Genomic DNA, 24,076 nt, shown 5'->3' on the forward strand with positions numbered 1-24,076 from the left:
GTAAAAAAGGATTTGGTGTCAAGGAGTTCCCCCCTTCTCACCTGAGTTCGATCTTTGCTGGATTTCTTGATCGATGCCTTCTTGCGGACGGATCAAGTCTTGAATAAGGCTGCACGAGTCTCTTCCTACTCCAGCATGTGTTCAAAGTTCCGGGATGCAAAGATCCAGGAATCCAGGAAATTTACAGAGTGCACTACTAGCACACGCGTCCAGGAATCAAGAAAGGGACTAGGAATGGGTTTGGCTGGAAAGAAGTAAAGAAAACAATACCGCGAGCTACGGATCACACGTCTGGTTGCTACTTCGCAATAGCATTGAGACGCGCGGAGCCGCGGGAGGCGTGGTCTATTAATGGAACACGCTACATCCAAGTTGTAGAGCGAGGAAAGTGTTTCACAGTGCACGCCCATGTTGGGAGTACAAGGGAGTGTAAACCCCATTGAGACAAGGACCAGGAAGTCCAAAAGGGGCGTGTTCTGTAGTTCATGACATTTGGGGATATCCAGTTCTCTGATTTAAATGATGAATGTTGCCTTGTTGCTATTAATAGCCCAGAAGTAGGCCTACCACGACTCGATTTTTTAGCCGGATTAAGGTATACATCATATTTATCCCAGGTCAGGACTGTTGTAAGCCATGTTTCTTGAAGCATTATGATGTCAACATTGTCCAAATTTGTATTCCGACCATTTATCAGATGATAGAATCCTCTCGTGTTCCAACTGAGGAGAGAAACATTGGCTTGCCTTGTTGAATGGCCTAGTTAATGCATGTTTTGACAGTGACACATTGTCTTTCCATTAAATTCCCGCTGAGTTGGGTTAGCACTATTTAGACCATTCTTCTTTAGGCTAGATGCACATACTGAAATGCCTGATAGAGGAGTTGGAACTATCGCTTGGCATGTCATGTTGTTCACATTTACGATAAATCCCCACTCATACAATTGATTTTTTGCTAGCCAGATAGCATTAAGAACAACTCTCGAATTTATCCATAATTTGACCGATGACAAGGACTGTGGATCTTCAAATTCAACTAATTGAATATCAACAGTTTATATCTTCTAACTCAAGTATTTCAGAAAAGATTGTTAGAATGGATTTCCGATTTTGATCATATTGAATACATGGAGGCGGCTGACACGAAATGACTAATGAGTGCACGGCCGGTCGTTTGACATTCATATTTGTGGATTTGTTTAACTGAGATCCAGATGACGCAGTAACAGTAGTGACAGAAGATTCTTGGACTTTTGAGTCAGTAGATTGTGCAATAGCTGTTTCAATTAAACGATAGATTTCAGGTGCTAGTGTTGATATTATGCTTGAACTTGACTGTTTAGAAATTGAATTTGTTATATTCGATGCTGTGGCCAGTTGTTTGGCCACTGCATCAGACTGATGCTCCACTCCAACTATGAGAGATGTAATTGGTTGGGGAATAATCCAACTTCCAGAATGATCCTGGTTCCTAGGAGCTATATGCGAGCAAGCTGTTTCCGATGGTTGTGAGAGAGGCTCTTGTTGAACTCTTTGCCTAGATTCACAGTGAGTGAGATACTTCTGCGATGGTTGCGCTGACATGTAGGCATCAACAGCATGCCTGATCTCTTTTCTATGCAATTCTAGCATGTGTAAAGAAGAGCTTGATGGATTAGCAAAGATGTCATCTTTATGTTTGCATGTCGAATCAAGAGAGGACTCGATGGGTGGTGTTTTCGAATCATGCAGACTAGTGATAGTTTCAATTGGACCATCAATCAAACCCTGTAAGGATGAGTTGGGGACACAACAGTTTCTAACACTATTTTTACGTGCCTGAGCCTGTAACTGATATTTCTTAGAGATCGCCTTTGAAGCTACTGTGGCAGATGTGTTTGACAATTCTGTTTGCTTGTTTGATCGATCAGAGCAAGTTGCATGGACAGTGCACGCCATGAGAACATTCTTTTTATTCTTAGTCTGACCAGTCTTTTGTATCCGATTTTGAGAAGATGGCAGTGATTTTCAGAGCTTTTATCAGCATTTTTGTAACACTTTCCATAATTGGAGATAGTGTAGAACATTTGTCAGACTTTGATTTGAGAAATATCAGAGCTATTTTAAGATTCCATTTCAAGGTTCCTAATGCCTTAGAAGGAGGCGACTCAACCATTTCGGTTTGTGAGCCTTTGGACTCAGTCACATGATCAGGAACTTTCTGCTTATTTGCTCCTTCTCCCACCTTCTCTATAACTTTGTTAGTAGCTATTTCTTGACTGTTTATATTCTTCTCTCTTACTGTGTGATCACACAGGTTATTGGTTGAATTTAATTCAGCTATTGCCAAATCCGAGATCACCACAGCTGGCTCTACGATGTTGATTCTCTTCAAGACCATTCGAGAATTAATATTGTTCAGCTTTGGTTTCCTTTGATTTTTCAATTTTATTTTCTCTCCCTTTTGTAAGATGGTTTTATCTTTTTGTCTTCGTTGCCTCCTCGCTTCTCTCTTCTGCTTTTTTTTTTTTCTAGTTGTAATAGCGGTTTGTTGACACTCCTCTTGTATTAGATCCTCTTGATTCCAGACTTGACTAGAGGGACATGTTGGTTCCGATTTTTCTTGTGAATAACCATCTTGAAAATCCTCATCCACATTGACCAGTCTTCTAAATTCCTCCAATATAGATTCAGATAGAGCAGTATCATCCATTTGTAAGGACTGGTTTTCACTTTGAGGGGGATCTAATTTCCTTTGATTAAGGAGGTGTAGCTGTACCAGGATCTCTTGGGACATTTTTCTGTCAATTTCCTCAAGCTCACCTTTTGTAGTTAGTGATCTCTGAATTGCTGAAAGATCTAAATCTTGCTTTGTTATTTCCAACTTTAGATCTTGTAGTGTCTGCTTGAGATCTGTATTAACAACATGACAGCAGCTAACCACAGCCCCATCCAATGTAGTTACGTCTTTTATTAATTCAAGAAAGGATCCAGTTTGAGACTGAACTTCCCCCTTGAGCAATTCAAAGACAGAAACTAAAAAATGTAAAACATAGTTTAGCGCACTCAAGGTGTTGTTATTAGGGAGCACCACATCTTCAGATGGTTCTACTGGTTGATCTAAAATAACCACAGCAGAGGTTGTAGGTATTGCATTTTCCTCATCAGTACTTGTAAGGGAATCTCATATTAATTCAGTTCGTGATGGATCCAATATTCCCAACATATGGTCACTCGAGTCCAAATTTGTTGGAATTACAATCTTTTTGTCCCCAAAATGCTGTTCAATTTTTTTCTGTAGGTGACGGTAAACTCAAGCCCTTTTTTCCAATTACTCACTGCAATAGACTCAGGTTCTGAGATTCCATTGGATTTCGCAGGAGTGGAGTGAGTATTTTCCACATGAACTATGGCCACCACCTGCCGATTCACAACAAGTGGTATAGTGTTGGTCCCATTGTTCATGTGGACAATCTCAGATCCAGCAGCGTGATTCCTATGTAAGATTTCACTATCATCCCACTCAGGAGCTTTCAAATCATCTATTAAAGGATTGCTGCGCAGCTTCATAGTTCAAGGGTGTGATAAAGGTTGGGATATATTAATCTAATTCAAAGAGCAGACAATTTATGCAACTTAATTTCGTGCCTTCTGGTCATGTAATTCAAAACCGAAGAGCCCACAATCACCACAGTGAAATCAGCAATTCAATTGGTTAAAAGTTCCATCAATGGACAAAATGCACTTGGGCGGCTCAAAGGCAAAATGCCAGCAGTCACCACTCGAGCACAGCAGTAAATAAAGCAAACAATTCAACGTTGTTTAAGTTGTAGATGTGTGCAAATGCACTCAGGCGGCTCAAAGGCAAAATGCCAGCAGTCACCACTCGAGCACAGCAGTAAATAAAGCAAACAGTTCAACGTTGTTTAAGTTGTAGATGTGTGCAAATGCACTCAGGCGGCTCAAAGGCAAAATGCCAGCAGTCACTGCACGAGCACAGCAGTAAATAAAGCAAACATTTCAACATTGTTTAAGTTGTAGATGTGTGCAAATGCACTCGGGCGGCTCAAAGGCAAAATGCCAGCAGTCACTGCGCGAGCACAGCAAGTAAACAAATGGATGCTAGGTTGGTTATGTCAACGGACAAAGCATCTGGACTGCTCAAAGAAAAATAGCCGGCAATCGCAGCACAAGTGAAATAAGATAAATTTAAATAGTTTAAATATGTGTGCCAACAGTTGAACAGATTCCGTTGACAAAGCTGCTCAATGCATGTGGTTTCTTAAAGGTCGCGGACTGCTGGAATAGGCAGAATAGTCAACTATTTTCAATGTTATAAGCAGAGTTACCTGCAATTATGTTCAGCATGAGGATTTCAAAAAAGCGTGAGGGCGTATTAAAAATCCGACCAACTCCCGCAAAACGACGGCACGGACTGCCACTCAGTCCACACTTTCTGGCCTGAAGTATGCTCCTCCTCCGCAGTTGGTGCAGCACAGTTCCCGAGTATCCAAGGATAGAGGCTAGATGTTTATGTACCCCTAATCCTCCACAGCCTCCAGAGCCAAACAGCAGCAAACCGCACTGGATTCCACAAAAGCACCGCCCTTTATACCGTGGCCGGGCTTCAAGCCGCAAGGGCTTGCTGCACTGTATTTCACTTCCTGGTGTTGGGGGGGGGGGGGGGGTGTGGCTTCCACTTCCAGGTATCTTAAGGGAACAGGTACCAATTCTACTGCTCAATATGCACAGTAGTATGCTCCAGCACGAAAAACGAAAGCAGAACGTGTAACTCTGCTTATAACATTGAAAATAGTTGACTATTCTGCTTATTGCAGCAGTCCGCTAACACGTGAACAAATATAAATGTCAGTAGAGTTCTGAGCAAGTTCCAGACAGACTCAGGCCCAGAGCCACAGCAGCAAATGGCACTGGATTCCACAAAAGCACCGCCCTTTACACCGTGGCAGGGCTTCACCCATTATTTTAAAGGGAACTTTGCAGGTCTATGGTAAAGATATCGCCAAATTTAATGTATGTCTGTGTATCTACAGAGTATGTGCGGTTAAAAAATCTGATCATTCATTAGGAATTAAGAGTCTAGCAAATAGATAAATATATTCTTTGAAGACCTCCATATAACTAAAGAGATTCTATGGTTCTACATTATTTGAGGTTTTATCTTTATCATTTGCTGACCCATACATGAGAGTCTCTTCTCTTTGATGGCAATACAATTGTGGCGTGAGATGTATAACGCAGCGGTTACAGAATCGTATTCACATTTACATAAATGCTAATACATACTCATACAGACTATAAACACTCTGGGTATAAAAGACTCAGGCGACTGGACACGTGTCCAGCTACACGTGTCTAACTGATCTGAGTAGTGAGAGTAACATTGGATTGTATCCATGGCAACACGACACTAGCATATGGCCCCCCATGAGTGAGTTGTAACGCACTAGTGTCCAACGGTGCGTGAGAACGTAGCGTTCTATATTTAGAGGTTCACGTGATGATCCACGTGACATGTGACTTAGTTCCAAGCGTTTGCAGTAAGACGACAGCGCGAAGCAGTTTCCATCGACTATTTTACAGTATGAGGTAAGAATTACGCAACTCGTAGTAGACTTGTCAAACGGATCTACTTAAAAGAAAGTTTAGTCACTAAAGTTCCGTTTAGTGACAACTTGAATAACTCGGGAACATAGACAAATAGATTCATTGAATATATCACGCTACTGTTTTGCAGACGCAAGATAGTGAAAATTGGTCCTTGAATGAGACGCCCTGTGGGGGGGATTTTCCAAGACACTGAGAATTGGTCCCTGAATGTGGCGCCCTGTGGGGGTCATTACTTACCTTACCTTGGACACTTATTGTACTTTCTCTGGATACCTCAACATATATTATGACTGCCTACTCTGATGGATAGGTGAGTGAGTTTGAGGTACTATAACAAAATGTATCCTTTGTTCTTAAGTCGGCGGTATTAACGACTGACAATGGTAATATCATTTGAGGAAAGACATATTTGGAAGTCTCTCTGGATGAACATTTCCTATCCTTGTTAACTTACAGCATTGACATGCTACCAGCATATGAAAAACAGATGCAAATCTCCCGTCTGCTGGACTAAAATACAGGTACGATACATGTTATGGTGAAGGAATCACTGGTGAGGTGGTTTGTTGGGCACTAATGACTATACAGTACATAATTAGTCAAGACCACTGGGGGCACTATAGTGGCCATAGGAATAAGCGTGATATAGAGTTAACATTGAGGTACACTGGTATCCATAATAGTCAATAACCCAAAATGTATCGGTTTTCTTCTATATATTAACGCAAGAATTCAGTTAATCTCTTGTGTATAATACGAGCGTAGGACAATCATGAAATGAATGAGGCGAATATTTTCTCCTGAAGAAGGGGTTTAACACCGAAACGCATTGAGCTTCAAAATTCAATCAAGATCTCCATTTGTTATGGGAGATAAATGGTTTTGTGAAATTGTTAATTTTGATTATATTTGAATTTATGTATGTGAATACAACTATTTTGTTCATGAAGTATAAGAAGATGCAAGTAAAATCTTATTTGTTAAAACTGATTGACTGTTTTTACAGTTTGTACGGTGTCCAGGGGACAGGAGTGTCTTAAGTGTTAGACAGTATCTTTGTTCATAGTTCTTGCAAAATGCAGAAAGCAACACTATAAAAATTGGGTAAGAGCAAGAAAATGTAAAATGTTGCAAGAGGATCGTGAGCAAATGTTGCAAAGAAAATCACAAGAAAGAAAAAGGGAGACATTTGGAAATTTACAAATTCATTAAAATACACTGCAGCAGGCACTTCAAATAAATGCAGTAGCAGAAGCAACCTGGGTTCAATATTTTACAACCTTATTTAACACTGAAGATGAACATCTAAATCAACTAGGCGAGAGATGTGGGACGAAATTGACTTTTACAACAGATAAAGAGGATATATCGTCTTTGACCAATAAAGCTAGTAATTCAAGGGCCCATTGGGCTAACAAATGCCCTGCTTAGAGAAGAACCTGAACTGTGGTCAAATTTGTTGTGGATAATTGTTTGCTCAGATCAAAAGGTTAAAGCAAATATCAAAATCATGGAAAACATCAATAGTGGTTCAGATCTTTAAGAATGGGGATAGGTTGGACCCTAAAGATTATACTCTATCGCCCTTCTTGATGTTGCGGGCAAGATATTTGCTACAGTAGTCTTGAACAGCCTGGAGGATTAGGTGAATAAATGTGGCCGGTTTGATATCTGCCAGTCGGGATTTATCAAGGAAATTGGCACATCCCTGAATGTTTTTTGATTAACATTTTTAAAATGCTGGTCTTTAAGACCAATACTAAAGTATTTATGGTCCAGGATTTGATTCAATCGATAGAGGACTCCTCTGGACCAAACTAGACAGTTTGGGTTGCCTAAGGGACCTATTCGGAGCCCACACTGCAAATAAAGTTGGATTGGAGGGGGTTATTGACACGTCCCATTGTAACAAGCAGGGGGCTAAAACAGGGCTAACCGCTTGCGCCAGCTCTGTTCAATCGACTTATCGCAGACCTATCTGAATCACTGACAAAACCTAAGAGCTTGCCATCTAACATCAAAGGAGTGCCTCTCGACCGCTTACTACATGCGGATGACTTGGTCCTTATTGGCCAAATGCCTTTTGGCCTCCAATAGCAACTAAACGCTTTGAAAGTTTATGTGATGGAAAACTGTTTGCAAGTAAATGCAGCAAAATCTAATTATTTTTTTTACAGTCATCAAAAGAAGAAAATAATCTAAAAAAATATATTATTTGGATAATGAAAGGCTGGCTAGAGTTGACTCAATTACATACTTAGCGTTGTGTATAAATATTAGTTAGAGATGACCCACGAGAAGCTATGCAGAGATTGAACATAAAAGTCCTTGCAGCTTAGGGACGTTTACTACTGAAAAAATATGGGAAATTCTCCATTGTGCCGGTGGTATCATTCCACAGAATGAAGGTTGTACCAATAATAACATAAGGCGCAGAAGCTTTCGTTACTCTTCCAAACAATGTATGGTATACCTTAGAAAGATTATTTTGGAAAAAGTTTTAGGATACCGAATTGTGTGTCGATGAAAGTGTTACGGCTAGAAGAAGGCTTGATTTCCCTTCTGGCAATGGTCATGTGGAAAAGCTTATCGTTATAACTGAAGTGTATAACACTGACCCTGGTATGAGGTTTTCGTCTAGTGAAGGGAGCTCTCTTTAGTAAAACCGACTTAACTCTGCAGGTATGGAAGAGTGCTTGTTCTGAGGTACTGATAGACCTGGATACAACCGAGGCTCAATTTTTGGCTAATCCAATTTCAGTGAAAAATCGAGATTTGGCAAAAAGATTCGAGACGCAGGAGGCAAAGTCAGCGGTTCAAACTCTAAACTCATTCTGTGCCAGTGTGTAGGCGTTAAAATACTTGGCAACGTTTCCCAGCAGCTTTTTTAGATCGCAGTACATGAGATTGCAATTGAATTTATACCCAACGCAAGAGGTCCTAATAACCAGCAATACAGGCAGAGATAAGTGTGTAAGCTGCAGGCTTTGTAAAGTAAAGACTCAGAAGGAAACCCTTCAACATTTGCTATTATTTTGCCAGGCTGAAACAGTGATAAATTCTAGGCACATTTTTTGAAGAACTCCAGACGGATACTGCAGATGAGTGGTGTAATATTTGTATGCGGGGTGGGGGGGGGAGCGCATATCCCTTATCAGAGCCTTAATTAACTATTTAGGAAAAGTTTTTAAATTAATTGATGAGCAATATGCAATGATGGGGGTTGATGGAATCGTGAACATTTGTTTTTAGTTTCCATTTTTAGTGGTTCTTTTTTATGTGATGGTGAAAGGCTTAAATGAAGCCAGCCACCTAATAAAAAAATAAATACAAAAAAATAAGGGAGGCTAGGAGACTTGGAGGGTGTGGAGAAACAAAACAGCGGTGTGGTACTGCATCCGCCTGGGGCCCAAAGCAACTGTTAACCAGGTAAAGTTAGGGACTCTACAAACTCGGCCTGTCTCGGATGCTGTCACAGCAGAGCTGTGTTGTTGAGCGCAACTGAGATGGGTGAGGCAGTCGAGTGTCAGGGTCAAAGAGGACTCTGGCGGTTCCCTTAGTAGCAGCTTGTGTGGAGATGAAGGTGCCAAAACCAGCAAATTGGTTAAGAGATTCTGGGAGAGCAAGGGGTAACTTTCTTCATTCTTCGGTTGCTGGAGACTCAGTTCAGGGTTTTCAGGATCAAGGCATGTCCTTTCTTGTGTACTTCACAAGAAAGTTCTTTGAGAGCACTTGCAGGGTGTTGTCACCTCCAGTTAGCAGTTTCCTGCATATAATTGGTCTCAGCTGCAGTAGGCATTGTCTCCCAGATATTCCTTTGAGATGGTTAGGGGAAGATTGCGCTCTCAAATAGCTTCTATATGAATTCTCCTTCAAGTGTCTGAAGATGTATCAAGTAAGGGAAGGGTCTCTCCACACTCCTTGTACAGGCAATAGACCAAGGGGATTTATTCCCTTCTAGTCTTCTATACAGGGTCCGATCTGAATTTCTCTTTCAGAATCTTCTTGCCCAAAATGCTTTGTCTGCAAGAAATGAGGAGGGGCGGCAGGATGTTTTGGAGCCCTAGGAAACTCCAAGATGGTGAAACTTCTCTCTAACTGAAAATTCCTCTCCTATGCTACTCTACTCTGCCCCCTTCTTCTGTTTGCTTACATGAGAAGGGTCTCTGTTAAATAACACCCAGTGTTATGAAAGACTCACCAAGTCGAACAGGGAAAAATCTTGTGACAAGCCAGACCCACAAGTAGAACCACACCTTGAAAGATATGATGGGGTAGCCTACCTGCAGGCTGTGACCGCCAACGGAACCCTTCTTGGTGAAGAAATCCTGTGGTTTTAAACTGTGAAAATGCTGAGAAAGGAGGCTGTAATGTCAGCAAGGGAAGACTGTTAAGGATGTGGACTAGTGTGTACTCAACCACCTTCCCAAGCCATGGAGGAAGCCCAAGAGTGCAACACTTACCAATATGGGCGGTTCCAGCAGGCGGTCCACTACTAGACACAGAACTTGGTTAGAAACTGATGTATTTCTCAGGATTGGAGCCAAGTGGTCCGGTGGGAGCGTCAGGGCTCTAGATATAGGGAACAACGAAACAAAGCAAGAGACCGCAAAGACTCTCCTGCATAGAGAAGTGAAGGGTCTAGTTTCCCCTTCAGTATATCAAGGATTGGGTAGGACAATATAGGAACTGTTAAAGAACACTCACAGATTCTCACCACACAGCCTCACAGATTCTCACCACACAGCATGCTAAGTTTGCATAGAAAAGGTCTCACCATGTATTAAACATTCAAAGCTTCATGTATAACCAGTATGGTTTCTATTGAAAACGAAACCAGAAGAGAGGGTAGAGCCGCGGCTGTTTGTCAGAAGCAGATGTAGATGAGAAAGGAATACTGCAGAGTGGGGCAAGTAGGAGAGCCAGGGACACCTGCATTGGTTAATGCGTATTCCAGAAGCAGTCACCATGTCGGCCATGCAATGGAGGAGATTTTCAGGTAAGTGGTTAGAGCAGCCCCGTGGCATGGCATAAAGCTCCAAGGGTGGGAATAAGCAATTTTCAAGATTCACATGATTGCTCCCATGAGCCTCAAGAGCCTGTCCACAAGAAGCATCAGCTGCACCACAGCTGCTTATCCACTCAGTGCCATATATTGGGGTGTGCTGACACCTGTTGGATTTCCTTTGGCCTGGTAGAGTATCCTTTAAAGCACTGGACCTCTCCCCCTGCCTTCCTGGGAGGAAACAACCCTGTGCCAGGAAAGATGCAAAAATGCTTCTGCTGGGACAAAGCGTAAATAGGTTGTTTTAGACGAAACTAAGTCCCACACAGAGAATACACAGGAAGCCTGGACCAGGAGGGTCACCAGAAACCAAGCTGATGATAAAATAACATCAATAGGTTTTAGCCAACATAGTTCGAGAGTATTGTCATAACCATACATGGCCTAGATTTATCATCCACCACGAGATCCTGGGGCCCACAATTATATAATTTAATTTAGGTTTAGCATTATGCACAGTTAAAGGTACATCATGACTGCTAGACCTTTGGGTCAAACAGTTCTTTACAGGAATACAATCTCACTTTGACTGCCATGTTGCCAAACCAGAAGGCTGCTGCTATAAAGTGTCACAAGACAAGCTCAGAAAAGTCACTTACATGCAGTATGCATTTCTAGCATGGAGCAATATGAAACAGAGGGTCTGATTAGCAAACTTCACATTCAGAGACATAGCTACCCACATCTTTTTATTGCCTAAAATTCAAAAAAGCTCAGGCTATTTTGTCCTCCTAGATGGCACTCTGTCACAGGTACAATCTCTATCACGTTCTGCAAGGGGCTCATATGTAATGTGTGTCTTTCGCATCACACTCTGACACCTTTAAGATTTTATTTAATTTACATTTAAAAACGATAGACAAAAAGACAAGGAGAGAGAAAAAGAAAAGCAAAAAGAAACAAGTAGAAATTATTGATATTAAGGTGTAAACAATGAACTTGCATTAAAATTTACAAAAACCATTCATTGTATGAGTCTAAAATTCTAATGTGTCAGCTAAACAATTTAGTGCTGCAATGCTCAGTGGCGTTTGTGACTAATCCTGCGGAGCCATCACAGAATCCCAGTGTAAAGTCTCCTCCCATGTGGCCAAGGGTAGGCAGCCGATACCTGATCCTAACCCTGGCGGTGGAATTGTATGGTGGGATCATATGGGAGGAGAAGGCCATCCAGGGAATGGGGTGACTTAGTCAGGAGGGACGCAATATTTATCCCCAAATGCCTGAATATCTAATGGCCTGGTGTCATAGTAGGGCTTCCCCTGCCAGACGTACTCTAGGTGCTAAGTATGAGATCCCTTTTTCTAAATATAAACATGATGTATATAAAAACAGAGAGATAATGCAACACATTTTAGTCGTTCTGATTTTACATTAGGTGTGGATAAATCTAAGAGAAAAATATTACCTCCTTTAAAGCCTTCCCTTAAAAATATATGCTATAAACCACTCGGAGTGTATTAAATGATCTTAAAACAACTGAGAACAGTATGGACTACTCTTAGTACTGAAATGAGGAAGAGGGGAAGAGAGTTACTAAACTGTATCGAGCTGTATAGTTGTTCTATTGACCCACGCCTGAGCTGGACATTTAAAGGTCTTTCAGGTGCTGTTCTGAAGAAAGCAGTCAGAGCAGCAAAAGCAGCAGGAGAAGTAGGAGCCGCCACCGTACACTGTGCAGAGAAAGTGGCAGAGGTCGTGGCTCTTGGGAGATGCAGAGGACATGCAGCAGGAAGTGGTGTGAAGCCCAGCTGTCCCGAGGGAGAGAGAAGCTCTCTGTGTCCTGCATTTCACCCCGTTGTAAGGTTTTCACCGGAGCGTGTGTGGAGCAGTGGTAGCTCCGTTGACAACATGCGAGCAGCAGAAGGCTGACCGGAGCTGTCAAACGCCAGTGAAGTCCCGACGTGTCAAGAAGCAGCTAATCAGAAGGAGACACCAGGAAAGACTGGTGAGTTGGCTTGACATAGGTGACCCCTAGGCGCTCCAAAGTAGACTGCTGCGTAAGAATACATATTTTGAACACCAAACTTTTGAATTGAAGCAAGTTGGGCTTGACTCTCCTACTAAGAAAGGTTGAGTGGGAGAATATTGCGACCCGCATTGCCAAAGCCAAGAGGGGCAGCAATTAAGCAAAGTGAAAGCAACATCCCATAGGGGAGCGGTCGAATAACAGAACACTGTGACCCGCATTGCCAAGGCCAAGAGGGGGCAGCAATTAAGCAAAGTGAATGTCATATCCCAAAAGGGAGAGGTTCAATAAAAGAACATTGTAACATGCATTGCCACAGCCAAAGGGAGGCAATAATAAAGCAAAGGGGATATGACTTACCTAAGGGATATCTAATAAGGGGACATTATAACCAGTATTACCAAAGCCAAAGAAAGCCAAGAACGACATCAAGGCCATTTGAAAGAACAAGATACCCTGAGGGAGAACGTTGTAAACTACATGGCCTGCAACCAATAGGTTGTGTAGAAAGAGACCATAGACTGCAGGGGAAAGGCCCTCCTTATAGATGGGATCAAGGTGAGAGGAGTGTAACCTGCATTGCCTATGGGAAACAGATCAATATGAGAAGCATTGTCCTTTTGTACAATATACATGTGGAAGAAGTTGGGAACCAAGTGTGTTGAAAGTCAAGAGACTGAATCAAGAAGCAGTTGATTCAACTTTCTCCATTGAAGATTTAAGTGTGGAAAGCTGGGTACAAACCTTATCACACAGTACAAGTATTTGTATTTATTTATTTATAAAGCGCCTTACGCCAAAGCGCTGTACAGTGGAACAACATAATACATAAAACATAAATGAAATAACAGTTGAAGCATTTACAATATGAATCAATCGAACAATAAAACAGTGAGAAGAGCAATTAACTGAAGGGGATAGGGAGGAAAGGGAGAAGGGACTGCATAGGGGGGGAGTGGAGGAGAGGAGAAGGAGGGGGTGAGGGAATGGGTGGAAGGCGGAAGCGGGAGGGGGAGGAGGGAGAAAGTCAGGGGAAAAGAGTGAGGAGGAGAAAGCAGAAGGGAAAGGGGTTTCAGTGAGGAGAATGGAGAAAGAGAGATTTAAGGGAAGTGCAGAATGAAGTGAGGGTGGGGGAAGAACGGATAGTAAGAGGAAGGGAGTTCCAGTGTAGAGGTGCTAGGAGTTGGAAGGAGCGAAAACGGGAGGAGGCACAGGGGGTGCAGTGAGAAGGAAGTGGTCGGCGGATCGCAGTGAACGAGAGGGGGAGTAGTACTGATAGGAGTTTTATCCTGGCAGGGGAGTACACTAGGAAAGGGACAAATAGTGGTTAGTCTTGGCAGGCGAGTGAACCATGAAGAAGATGATTTGAAGTTCTGCAATGTGGTAGAAGGTTGTGGCGGAAAGAAAGTGATCATTCCACAACTGTGAACTGTTGTATAACCATCCTGACAAAAGTATTGTTTATGAAGAAGAAATGCAATGTCATAAAAAAAAAAGTGGTTGGCCTTCAGAGCAAAGGACATTTACAATGATTTTGACTTGACGTATGACGAGAGAATATTTTTGGTTTGCCAAGCAGAAAGCTGTAAAAATTGTCTCAAGAGGGAAGAACAGTTTTGGAACCGAATTAGTCATTTTGCCAAGTGAAAGATCTATTGGAACGGTTTATTCTACCCTAAGTGGAACTTGGCTAGTGAAAGGAACATACCTAAACTTGACTATTGGTTTGAAACATCCTGAACTGATCCAGGGAAAGGGGATCCAACCCTGGTCAGAAGGATTCCTGTTTATAACCTTTGTGTTTAAATGTACATGTTATTTGGGGAAGTTTAAATCACCAAGTGATTCCTGTATGCTTTTGTTATGTGAATTAGTGTGAGGGGTAGTTATTTTTGGACACTAGGTCATTTTCTTTTAGCCTTGGTTTGTTAGGTAGGGAAATCCTTGTTAGGCCAGGGAAAGATAGGCGTTCATTTCACCCTTGATTATTTAAATAAAATGGCGACTTGTAAGAAACGCATCTGTGTGTCCGCCTTGCATTTCTGACTCCTCACACATTTGCCTTCCACTTATAAGATTCCAAATTAAATCTGGTTACGTATGTTTAATCATTTCTACACATTTCCAGAAATATAGTGCACTTTTGGAGCGAATAGTAGGGCAGACCATAAACAAATGTTCTAGAGTTTCTGTATCTAATTCATCATTGCAGAACCTGCATACAGAGATTGTAGAAACCTTTGATCTAGAAGCAATAATTTCCTACGTTGGGTGCAAATTAAACCTAAATCTTAAAAAGTTAATTCTCCATCTTCTGTTAAATGATTTTGCAAGATACAGTGGAATGTTGCCCACACATTGTTCTACCAAAAGGGCAAATCTGTACAGCTTATATTAGATATTTAAGGATTTGTATCCAACCAAACTGTTTTAAGCTCCTTTTGATTTTGTAAAGGTATTTCCACCAAGTCAGTTACATTATGGCCTAGTTTTTGAAGTACATTTTGAGCATTCTCATCCAGTTGTTTAGCACAATGCAAGACAATGTTTCCTTTAGTTCGGCTAACCTAGTAAAAACCGAAGTGGAAGGAGGCTAAATCATCTTAATGTAGCAAGGAAGAGATTTCCAATCAATGTACATTTGCAATGAAGTCAGCTACAGCTCAGCACGGATGATAGACATATGTACGCCATTAGGCAAGTTAAGAAGCTGCCTCCAAAGATTGCTTTCAAACATGTCGCATTCGACCGAGGTTGAGCATGTTTCACCTCTTAAATAAGGCACAATTTTCCCCTTATAAAATCTAATGAGGTAGGATCGAAAAACTGCCATATTCTATATCTTTTTTTCTTCTGAGAAACTAAAGCCAAGGATTTGTCAAAGAGAACAGTTTTCCTAGATGTTACAGAAGTTTTACCTTGAATATTGACTCCTAGATATTTCCAGTTCACAACTACATCCAATAAGGCATCATTGATAAACCATTTACATTTGGACTGTTTAATGCCACTTGGATTGTAGACAAGAACCTTTGTCTTGTAAGAGTTAATTTCTATCTCCGATCTTCTCATGTATTCAGAAAGAGTTCAGCAATCTTTAGAGACCTATCAAAGTTTGATCAATTAAAACTGTTGTTGGCATAGACCAAGTAGTGGACTTTGTGCTGCCCCAATCTGGGCGGAAAAGAGTTGGTGCCAGAAAGTGCTGTGCCTAAATCAGTGATACATAAATTATAAAGCAGTGGGGCCGGTGGCAGCTCTGCTGAAGACCTCAGAAAGAAAGAATTGAATCTGAAAGTTTACCACTCATATCCAAACGAATTTGCACTGCTGTTTCTGCATGGAAGTCGCTTAAAATGTTGATGGTGACAGCCTGACATCCCATATCGAAGCGCTTCAACCAAAGATAATCCTGGTTGATGCGGTCAAAAGCTTGGGTCAAATCAATCAATGCTAGGTTGAGAGGTTGCCATGAGTAACTGGACTGTTGCTATAACAGAGAAAAGATAACATTATTTGAGGCTGAATCTAAACCCTTTCTAAATTTGGATTGGTTAGGGTCTCTGAAAGACTGTTGGGTGAGCCAGTGGTTTTGATTTCTTAAGATTAGGGCAGAGAAAATTGTACTCATGGCATCGAGGAGTGCTATCAGTTTATAACGGGAAGGGAGGTCTTCAACTCCCTTCTTGAATATGGGCACTAGAATGAACGTCTTCCAAGACCGAGTAGTAGATTTCGATGATTAAATATGAGACAATAAATTAAAGAGCCATCTGGTCCATAAAGACAGAGTGGCTTTAAAAATAGTCATCGTATTCCCATGCAGGCCCAGGGCACGAGAGGCTTTTGCTCCTAAAATAAGACTGTTAATCTCGTCAAAATCAAGTGACTACTAAGCATCCTTCCAAGGTGGAGCTAGAAGCCACGGAGCAGCTATAGAATATAACTCAGTGAAATTAGTCTTACTTGGGAATCAGGTTGAAAGGCACCAAATCTCCCAGAAGCATTTATAAGATCCTTTAACGTTTCCCTCTGCATCATTTTGGTGTCAGCTGTATTTATGGGATTTCAACTACTTCTTGAAGGCTTGTTTTAACTTTTTTGTAGTTTAAAAGAATGGCAATTATTGCTATTCTGCAATGATTTTAGACCAAGTCTTAATTCCTTATTTTTTTTGCTGGCTTTAAAACAATGTTACCTTTTAACAATTCTCCTCTGCTCATGAATATTCTGATGGATTAGTGATTTGTCTTGAAACATTTCAAATTAAAAAGGATCTTTAAAAATCTATTCGAATGAGGCAGGGGCTAATAAAAAGACACACTCAAAGAGGTTTTGAATCTAGATATAGTATTAGGGAACCACCCAATTCAATTTTTTGGTAATTCACCAAGAGATTGCACACAGTTTCCGAAAGGGTCTTATTATTCCTTTTCAGAATCAAGTCCAACTGCAACAAGGCATAGTTGCTTGTCTCAGAAGGGCTCACTCGAAAGGCAATACAAATATTTAACAAGAATTTAGATTTTAAAAAACATTCAATGGTAGCGTTATGTGATCCTCTAGAGCAAGGGTGTCCAACATACTGCCCGCGGGCCACAATGCGGCCCGCCAAGCCATTATATGTGGCCCGCGAGGCCGTATGTTGGACAACTGTTGAGTAAAAAAAATAAAATATATATATATTTTTTTTTTAAATGTGCCAGTGCGCAAAACTGTAACTTTCTCTGGTGACCCCATGGGGTCAACGGAGGTAGTTACAGTCCTCAGCCACGAAGCGTTCATTTATTTATTTCTGCAATGTTTGTCGGATATCCGACAAACATTGCAGAAATAAATGAATTCGTCAAGATGATCTTGGGACTTGATGATGGAGGAAGGAGAGACTAATTTGTATCGCGGCATAGTGAGGGGTTACCTCAAGAATACCATTCATTTTCAGTGAGTGCGGGTCCATACAATTGCCCAGTACTCCCACACACTTTGAACAATGGGATTAATATAGTAGCAATTACTTTGCATTTAAATATCCCATTTCAGGCAAGTAGGACCCACCATGCAAGAGAGGAATGGGCTCCAGCCCAGACATGCCCGTTCCTCTCTTGCATGGTGCTCCGAGGGGCAAAAGGCGAGCCGAGATGAAGGGAGCAGGTGGTGAGGTGAGGAGAAGAGAGTGCTGGCCTGGGCGAAGGATTATGTGGACAGGTGCTGTGCAGGAGTTCCTCTGGGCGTGGGCAGAACAGTGGATTCCTGAACCCCTGAATAGCCGCGGGCCGCTGCTCAGAGGGCCATTGTGCAGAGTTACTTTCACGGTTTGTCATCTCTGGACATGTTTAGCAGGGGTTGCGGCGACACAGCCTGTCTGCCCCAAAAATCGTTCTTTTGAATTGCGAATGTCACCGAAGGTGAACCTTTATCAGCTGAGAAACGTAAACTTTGCAGTGCTTTTCTTCCTCGTCTCAAGACAAAGAAAAAAAGCGGGAGGTCAGTTACGTTTACCTCTAAGCACAATGCGGATTGATGAAAATGTCCATGCATTATACCAAGTACATTGGACATTATAGATGTGGCCAGTGGGGTATCAAAGCATGGCGAATACCACATGTACAGCACAATATGTTACCCGAGCAGTGCCCCAATAACACATTGCAACCTGCAAATGGGCCTCAGTGGACCACCTGCCAAGGTTTCTGGAAGTTGTTTATGATCTTGATCTGTGATCTATGATATGATCTGATATGATAGGTTATTTATAACGTGCTTAATACCCATGCAGCAGTGATCCCAATCATAAAAGTGAAACAGGCAAGCCCAACAGGTATAACTTATTTTCACTCTTATGGTAGTGCAGTCCGAGGGCAGCCTATACCCTTCAGGAGAGGTGTGAGCTGATACAGTTGCAACACAAAAAACAATAGTACTATGTTCCCAAAATACCTTAGTTCTTGTCTTTCGGATCTCAGCAGAGCCATGCTTTTCAGCATCAGACCAGAAGCATGGGTGCCTTTGCGCTGGGCTGGGGTCAAGTCGGAGAGCAGCAGCGATGGGCCCCAATGATGCAGTTCTGTTTGGCAGTGGTGCTGATTTGCGGGTAGAAAACGCTGGGAACAGTAGGCCAAGTGGATGGCACTGGAAGACTCAGTGACCTCTGGGCCCGGACAAGGGAATACTTGCCTTTGGCGCGGTGCAGGCTCGGCTGACACAACACGGCATATGGTTATGGCAAAGATGTCAAAGCTTCAGCATTGTCATTGAGCAGAACTCTGAGATTCAGGGGTGGTGGAGCGATGATTATGATGGTGTCAATGGGGCCAGCGCTGAGCAGCTCCGCTCAGGAGGGCTATGGGCCCGTGTGGGGCCGACCGGCCAGTTGGCAGACTGCAACAGGCCTGCTCGAGCCATCCTGCTATTTATACAAATCTCGGGCCGAGTAGGGCCTGATGGGAGAAAGGAACTGCGCTACAATCTGCTCTTCTGCTCGGCTCTGCCTGCTGGAGCTTCCCCCTACACGCGGGACAGGTAGCTCTGCAGATGCTCAGAGCTTCCGGCGCGGTGGGGGGTTGGTGCTGGGTCATGGCCTTGCTTCTCACCCTCGCTTAGCGGGGCTTCCCAGAACTGACCCAACCCCTGCCCTCTTGCATGCAACTGATACTTAGCTGGCAGGGGAGAATCTGATCTCAAGGGCAGATCTCCCAGGGTGAGGCTTACCCATTGCACATCGGATTTGCTGACCCCTGCTATGTTCCCAAATGCGGGATACAGAACTGCATTATTTCTGGTAGTGGGGGACTGTCTTTGCGCTCTCCCCCTGATTTACTTGTGAAAGAAAAGGTAAAGTGTGCACTAAGCCTGCTAGGTTGCATCCTTTAAGATTGTGCTCACATTGCGTTTCTTCAATTAGGTTCACCTTTGGGTGATCGCTTTTCCACATTTTATCTGTTGAATTGAATTATGCTTCTTTCATCACCACAGAAGTAATGTGTATTACAGAGATAAGATGCCATATGTATTGGGCACACTGCACATGTTCAGGCAGCATCAATCATGCTTTGTACAGGACAATGCTGGCCTAAATTGGGACCAGCCAGCATAGACATGTTGCTACAGGGGCATATTTTGGGTACAACCAGCATGACAATGTGTTACGTCAGTGACAGTGCTGTCTTACACTGTGGACACATTGATCATTAAAATTTGTTGTGTTGTAAAATGTTCTTTTCTGCTCTTGGTGACATGGAATTTTCATGTTCCCCTTTAGAACTGATTGTAAACTTATGGCTTTTTGGTTACCTTTTCTGCTGTACAATGCACCATTTCAACCCCATATTCATATTTGAAAAAAAATTATTGGGGGGGTTAACCCCCCAAACCCTCCCTAGAACCTTGTAGCTCCCTCGCTACGCTCGGTCGCCCCCACTATTTCAGAAAAATATTAACACATAGACACTTTAAGCAGTCACAAGCAACTAACCTTTGATCACTGCCCATGACACCAAAAGCTATCTTTGGGACTGCATGGCTATCACTGCCTGTGATGCTATTGTGTCAAAGGTCACATAATATCGCTTTTTAATATACTGCTTTGGTTGAGGTTGTTGACTTTTGGCTCGCCGGCCCACTGGGTGACAAAAAGTTAATGCTTCGGCCCCACATTCAAAAAGGTTGGACAAGCCTGCTCTAGAGCAACTGCTGTTAACCGGGTTGGCATTTCCAAAATAAGCATTGGCCATATGTAGGCCTCTCAAGGTCAAAGTTGAAGATATGATGACTTCTTAGTTTAGAGGCTCTAATATAAGGCCCATCTTCCACAGGAATTGTTTTAATACACTCAGTGTGGAAGTCTTCAGCCAATAGAATTGCTCTACTAGACTCGGACCAAGGATTCAGAATGTGTGCTAAGGTGTGTAAAATATGCACATTCAATTTCTGTGGATTCCAGGAAAGATTCACCAATAGGAGTTCTGAATACGGGTTCCCCTCCTCTTCATTGAATGATAAATTAACTGCTAAAATATCCATTGAATTTGTTTCCAGTTTGGCACATTTCATATTTGGAAGAGGGCGTATAGCATCTAAAAGGCCTCCAAAAAGAAATGCATTGTCTCGATCCATTAGAGCGTTAATATTTTAACTCCTCAATCAAGATGATAATTTCAGGAAAGGGTTTCATTTCTTTGTTTTAATAACACACACATGCAACTATCCAAGTATGGGATAAATCTAATGAGTTGAGAGTATTTTAGTCCTAATTATGTAGGTTGGAGGAACAATGTTACAAAGCAAAACATGTATTCTCTGGCAGATGCCTTTGTATGCCTGTATAGTAGTTTGCAAACTGAAATATTTTACCCTGCATCAGTATTATATTGAACAGAAGCTAAGACTTTTGAAACGGACATGAATTAGCTTATTAATTTAACACTCAAAAATTGGCATTTTGCAATATCCAAAACAGATGCCTTGCTTGTAGAAATACACCACAATAAAAAAAAAAGATAACCTGGTTTAATTGTATTTTCAATGGTCAGAAACTTTGTGTGTGTAATTTCTTACCATTATACACATTTGTGCTTAATGTTGTAACGTGTTACCCTGCAGAGAGTTTCACTTTTCCCCATTGGCAAAACTGTTTACTCCAGCTCCAACTCCAGTCTGAACGTTGCTTTGCATTGGGTGGGCTGCGCCTAATAATATTGTCTTTTTGTTTGTAGTTGAGCTTACAATTTGAACTGCATACATTTACATCTCTTGTGTGCGTAGCAGCACACTTCTCTGCTCAACTCAAATTTCAACTCTGCAGAATTCTGTGTCCTCAGCATATTTAATTTGCAAGATTAGATTCCTGTGCATAACTGAAAATTCCAGTTATCCCCAAATAAGGAAAAGACTTCATTATGAGTTTGCGGATTTTATTCAAAAATACTGTTTGGGGAAGTGTTTTCTGCAGTAATTCTGCAAATATAAATTCATTTCTATATTCAACCTCATAACTAGGCAGTATTTATCATGTGTGAGGTAAATACATCAAACCCAATATTCTAGCAGACACAGTCAGTATTTGAAAAACTGTCTGTTTTTACTAGTGTCACTGGATTCATAAGGACGGAGGGTCTTTATGTTTCTTAGGCTGAAAAAGTACACAATTTGGAGAATTTTGGGAGTTCTTAGTGAAGGCATGGAAACATTCTGTAGACTGCAATCATACATCCAAGAGTTTTCCAGTATAGATGTCCGCTTCTTAATAAGGCCCATGCTTATTTTACGGCATTCACATACTTTAATGTATTATTTCATTAAAAGTTGCTACTTCAATATATCTATGTTTGTGATTTCAGACTAGATGAAGGCCATCTTAATGTCCGAGTTGTCACTCAAAAAAGGTAAATAATTTCATTTTTTAAATCTGTGATGTATGCCATTCATAGGTCAAACTGTTCCAGAAAGAAACGTTTTATTTCTTTAAAATAATGTTCTGTTTCTAATTATATTTGTAGTATTTCAAATGTTGGTCTCACCACTTATCCATGCTTCCATCCGTGTTTTGTACTTTCAGGTTGAGAATATTTTCCTTCCCATTGCCACACACCACGTACACATTAAGCTAACCCTTCTAGTCTGAACTTTCAGAGGCACGACAATGATCAACATCTATATAATCACACTCACCCTTTCCAGTCTACATTCAAATCATTACTCATCTTGCTATGAAATAAGAATATGTGCATGCAAACCACTTTCCTTTATTGGACATCAAATATGTACAGTATCTCAAGCCTAGTTTATGCATGTTCACCATTTCCTATTGAAATGTAATACTTGGCTTCTAATAAGGAAGACTAGTGGCCATGTCAAAGGAGACCTTGTACGGCTCAGGCAATATTTCCCTCCAATTGTCATTAATGAAATCTATTTTCAAATCTTAACCGTGTTTAGTCCTCACCAAAAAGCTGTGCCACAGTTCAAGTTTAAATTCAAGCTTTTTATTGTATTCAAAGTATTACTACTCCCTTAGGAGCGACCCTCTGATTAATGACATGTGTTTCGGCACGCCTAGTGCCTTTTTCAAATCTGGGCATTTCTATTGACAAACTTATGCATTACTTATTGAAGATAGTTTTAGCATATCAATGTGCATTCAAAATAAGACCGAAAAGTAGGAGTGGTCAAAAAAGAAAGATACAAAGAAAAAGAAAAGCATAAGTTCCTTACTTATGCTTTTATCATGTAGACACGATTTGTCCAATGACATTTTGGTAATTGCATGTTCATTCTACCACAATTCACATGGATCTTAACATTTGGTCTTAGAACATTTCATTTAATCGAAGTCTGCATTCCTGAAGTCTTAAGATGCACAATATATATTGTCGATCCAGAACAACAGACCCCCCTCGATCATGGGCAAATGTACTATGTTGGCCGAAGACCAACCGTCTAATGCTCTTAGTGTTAGTAATACATAATCATAAGCTTGATCGAAGTGTGGCCATTTTAAGGTGACAGAAATCGCCATCTTGTTTTCTCTAACGTTTGCTTATTGCTTTCTGTTCTAAATGCTTCGCTGACATAATATTCTGCTTTACCAGTGTGCAATGCAAGTCCAAGGAAAATATGCTGAAACATAACGTAGCAACCCTGATAGAAATACCCGGTCTCCTCCCGCGCGCTATCCTTGAAAGAGGGCAGCGAGGCATCCTAATCAGCCCGCAGGTGCCAGTGTGTCTCGAAAACACAGTGAAAATACTCGGAACGAACATTAAATTGCTTGAATTATGTTCTTCTTTGCGGCCCTCCTTCTCGAGCCCTGTAGAGTCCTGGAGAGCGAGTTGACCCCCTGGACCCAAATAGAAACTAGGAGATAGGAAGGCCTGGAATGTGGCTCTCCCACCCACATGCAGCTTGCTAGCGAGAACAGACGCATTCTGTTCTTTTCAACAAAGACTTATATCTGCAGCCTTCCAAAATTGCAAACTGTTGCTAAAACAAATGTTTGAGGTGTCATACTCGTCACGATTGTCAATCATCGTGCTCAGTTCAAAGGAGATGTGCAAGGGGCGGTTTTTGATGTGACACTACTGATTGTAAGATGTTAGTTTTGTATATATGTAACTGATGTATGTGTCTCGCCCTCTTGCGTCTCCCGAGGTCTGTTAGACACACGTCGCGGGGTGTGAGACCAGTTGGCCAACTGAGACTATTTACTTTGCAATAAACCCTAGCTTTTGGGAATACAACCTCATGTCTGACGTATCAGTTCGTGTGTGGTGACTGTTTGCACTTTCGAGGGTCCCTCAGGGGCCCCTTCAAGATGGCGCCCGAAAAGAGACCCTCCCCCACTTGTTCCATCGTGTACGTTGCAAAATAAGGAAGGCGGTAAGAACGGCGAGGACGGGAACGATCAAGCCGGGATCAAGAGGTTTTCGGATCGTC

At 41.8% G+C, this 24,076-nt stretch overlaps 1 non-coding gene across 1 annotated transcript; it reads left to right on the top strand.

Moving 5' to 3' along the window:
* Nucleotides 1-19,294: 19,294 nt before the first annotated feature.
* LOC138462605 (U1 spliceosomal RNA) lies at nt 19,295-19,456 on the top strand. Its single transcript, XR_011265204.1, has one exon. It is a non-coding gene; the product is annotated as a U1 spliceosomal RNA (small nuclear RNA).
* Nucleotides 19,457-24,076: the final 4,620 nt, after the last annotated feature.

This window comes from Ambystoma mexicanum, chromosome 1p (assembly GCF_040938575.1).
Source record: "Ambystoma mexicanum isolate Mex_15411 chromosome 1p, UKY_AmexF1_1, whole genome shotgun sequence".
NCBI classification, from domain to species: domain Eukaryota; kingdom Metazoa; phylum Chordata; class Amphibia; order Caudata; family Ambystomatidae; genus Ambystoma; species Ambystoma mexicanum.